We start from the raw sequence: 4,318 nt of genomic DNA, 5'->3' as shown, positions 1-4,318 counted from the left end.
TTTTATAGTAATGATGGGTTTTCTGCATTGTGTTTAAGTGTTAAATGCATTTGTGGATGGATGTTGATGAATGTTTACGGGTTCAATTGCCTTTGTTCAAAGCTTTCTTTGAATTTACAAAATGTTAATTTGTAAGGGCCTTTGTGTTTGGGCATAATTAACAAGCAATCGAGTTTGTAATTCAAAATGTTTGAGTTGGTTGAGTCGTTCGTGATGAAATTTTCGAAACATGTAGATGCGATTCTCAACGAGGAAGAAGACCAAGAGTTGGTCGTATCGTTTAGCTTCAGGTAAATGATCATTAGGATTTGGCTAAACGACCATGTAGATTTTTCTACGCGATCGTGTAGAATTTACTAAACGATCGTTTAGCATTAGGGTAAAGTGTTTGCTTTATCGCGTAGCATTGGTTGCCTGATTGCATGGATGCTAGAGGTAAACGATCGAGTGGAAGCATTTGATGCTCATCGTTTAATAAAAGGCTCGTACACTAAACAATCGTGTAGTTACCATGCCTCATCACATAATCACTGACAACACGATCAACCGGTATATGATACCTCGCGCTTGCTCAACAATCGTTTAAACGATTGTGCTTCACCACATTATTGTCGTTTAGATGATCGTTTAAGGCTTGTGTTGTACCTTGCGCGCTGCATGATCGCGTGCCTCATGCTTCATTGCATAGTCAAGGTACACGATCGTTGCTAAACGATCGTTTAGCTCAGAAAGCGTTGGTAAACGATTGAGTAAAGTGTTTACTCTTTTGTGTAGGCGATCATAAGGAAATTGGTACATGATCAAAGGAGACGCATTCCTTTGCTTTGACAGTTCAAGACCCAGTTCGCCTGTTTGAACTGGAGACTCTTTACTATTTGTAATAGTTAGCTTTGTATTTTGAGAATTTTGAGGCTAATTATCCCTGTTCATCATTTTTTGTTTAATGTACATGTGATATATGTTGGTTTATATGGTATAGTGTATGACATATAGATTTGAAACCCACCTTACGTTGTGTAATTTTTCATGCATCATGTATTATAAGTGTTATAATATGGCATGATGAAATTACAAGAAAGCATGCACATGCATCATGAAATATAAGAGTTATATTTATGCATGCAGTAAGCATATTCATGCATCATCTTTATATTATAAGAGTTATAGTACAAGGGTGAATGGAAGCATATTTGTTTGGTTCATTGCTTGGTTGTATAAGTGTTATATAAAAGTAAAAATGAATGAACAATGCATGGAGCATGACACTTACACTTATTTGTAAATGTTATGAATGCCTTGTATGTGTTGGCTTCACGTTGTGGATGGTTTTGGTTCTTTCTGTTACAAGCGTTATAATAAAAATTAAAACTAAAATCGATAAGAAAGAGTTGCATGTAAACTTAGGCAAACTCATGTTTTAAAAAGGTTTTAAAATTGGATTGAGATAGACCTAAGTTCAAGGTTCTAATGGAATTAGCAACCTAAGTTTTAATCTTTTAGATCGGTTTAATAGTATTAAATTGATTGGCATAAAAGATTAAAATTGTATTAAATCTATCTATAAGGGACCTTTTGTCTAAGGCGGGTTCTATCTAGGTTGGGGTACTTAAGCTGATGAAAACGGAACACCCCTACCTGGGAACCTACCTGGAAAGGTGAATCAGAAAGATTTTCTGCAAGCATGCGACAGTTGATCAAAGACTCCGTTAAAGAGTTTAATGGATGATGATCAAAAGTTGTATCAACTTTCCTAGGTAAAAGTTACTCTTGGGAAAACCTAAAAAGTCCCTTAGTTAAAATCCTTAGCCGTGTTTTTTCTAAGTAAACTAAACCCTAGGTTATAAAATACTCAATGGGAGGAAGATATGTATATGCTATGTTAATGATTCCACTCGCGTTTCTCCCTGAATGTTTACGCCGCGAGATTCATGCTTGGCCTCGTGGTGCCCTGGGAGCCTCCCCCTTCGGATGGCGTTTGCATGAGTCAATATCAAGATGGACAGAGAGAGTATTTATAGTAACTGGGTGAAGGATATGTGTCAACACGTCCTATGGTCTCCTTCATTAGTTCACACCGTGAGATCATTCTTGCACTCCCTCGTGGCACCCTGGGAGTATCCCTCTTTGGATGGGTTTTGTGCAGTTGGTCAATATCAAGGTGAACTCCAGAAATGGATAGGGTCATTTTAGTTTTTGCCGCAATCGGATTTTTCTCTTCGAATTGATTGCTTGGGGTGAAACTTTAGGGCCTAAAATGTCGGATCACACTTACGGGAAATTCTTTAGTAAGTTAATGATTTCTTGACCAAATCAATGATGGCTAGTCATTATAGGAGCAAGAGTTGTTATGGTATTAATGGCTTGTTGAGAATGTCTCAATTCAGAGGAGGGATAAATTGTCCACCCTTCGGCGACTTTTGTCCTAAACTTTTGAAGCGTCATTAAGAAACTAGATGTCACACGGGTTCATGTTAGTTTTGCTAAACTGTATTGGATGTTGTACGTTTTTCAACGAGTATTTGCTTAAAACCTAACTTAGGTCAATGTGTTTGTTTTTTTAGCAACATGTTTGATTTTCCGTTAAATGCCTCTAGTTGGACTGATTTCATACAGTGGAAAGAGTTAGTTAAAATATATTTCGTGGTAAACGACCTCGAGTTTGTCATGGCTGAGGAGTGTCCTCAAGTCCCGACTCTTGACACACTGCGAAGTGTTCGCAATGCATATGAGGTGTGAATGAAGGCTAAATCATTGGTCCGACTTCATATATTGGCTAGCATACTTGATGTTTTGGCAAAAATGGTTGAGAACATGGTCATTGCAAGAAATTGTTTGAATGTCGGTTCTCACTTTTCAAGCACAAGAGGATGGATGACAAAACCAGTTGTGTTAGTTCCCAAGATAACCTCCAGGAAGAGAAAGCAAGTGTTGTTTACTCTGTTAAAGTTCATCGATGAGAAGTGTTCTCTGAAATGGAACTTGGAGCTTGTTTAGGTTCTGATACTGATCCCACTACTCTTCAAAAGAGGAGGAAGTCTAAAGATAGTAAATATGATTTATTGATCTTGGATATGTATTTGGTAGAGAATGATGATTCTACCTGGATTCTTGATTTGGGTGCTACTAATCACGTTAGTTCCTTTTACCAAGGATTTAGTTTATGGCAAACGTTGCCATAGGGAGAGTTGACTCTTTGAACGGTACTGGTGAGGTTGTTTTAGCTGTTGCTGTAGGCAGGCTGAAGTTATTTTTGGACAAGAAACATTATCTGTTACTAGATAGTGTTTTTGTAGTTCCTCATATCACAAGGAACTTAATCTCGGTTTCTTGTCTCATTGAACAAGGCTATTCCGTCTCCTTTCTTGAGAGTAAAGTGTTTATTTTTAAGAATGGTATGGAGATTGGATTTGGTTCAATGGAAAATAACTTATATGTACTAAGGCTGTTAGTTATAAAAGCCTTATTTAATACTGAAATGTTCAGTACAACAATAACAGCTAAAAAACCAAAGGTTTCTCCTAAGGAAGATGCCCATCTTTGGCATCTAAGGTTAGGTCACATCAACCTTAATAAGATTGAGTAGTTGGTGAAATGTGGACTTCTAGAGAGTTTAGAAGAAATCTCCTTGCCGGTGTGTGAATCATGCCTTGAAGGCAAGATGACCAAATGACCTTTTACTGGAAAAGGTTACAGAGCCGAGGAAACCTTGGAGCTTATACATTCAGACTTTTGTGGTCTGATGAATGTTAGAGCTCGAGGTGGGTATGAATATTTCATCTCTTTCATAGATGATTATTAAAGATACGGGTATCTCTACCTAATGCAACGAAAGTCTATCAGGATAATCCTGTCCATAGCCATATTTTACGATTATGAGATATGGAAAATGGATGTTAAGACTACCTTTCTTAATGGTAATCTTGAGAAGACCATCTACATGGCTCAACCAGAGAGGTTCATTGTTCCAGATCAAGAGCAAAGAGTTTGCAAGCTTAATAGGTCCATTTATGGGCTGAAATAAGCATCCGGATCGTGGGACATTAGATTTGACAGTGCGATCAAATCTTTTTGCTTTGATCAGAACGTTGATGAGCCTTGTGTTTACAATCCACAACTCTGTAGCTTTCCTGGTACTGTATGTAGATGATAACCTACTCATTGGGAATGATGTAGGCTTTCTGGCTAACATTAAAAAGAGGCTAGCCACCCAATTCTAAATGAAAGATTTGGGTGAGGTGCAGTATGTTTTAGGGATCCACATCATTCGGGATCGTAAGAACAAGAGGTTAGCCTTGTCTCAGGCATCATACATTGATCA

This window comes from Benincasa hispida, chromosome 12, assembly GCF_027475165.1.
Source record: "Benincasa hispida cultivar pf3 chromosome 12, pf3_genome.v1.1, whole genome shotgun sequence".
In the NCBI taxonomy this organism is placed as follows: domain Eukaryota; kingdom Viridiplantae; phylum Streptophyta; class Magnoliopsida; order Cucurbitales; family Cucurbitaceae; genus Benincasa; species Benincasa hispida.
This window is presented reverse-complemented; position numbering follows the sequence as displayed.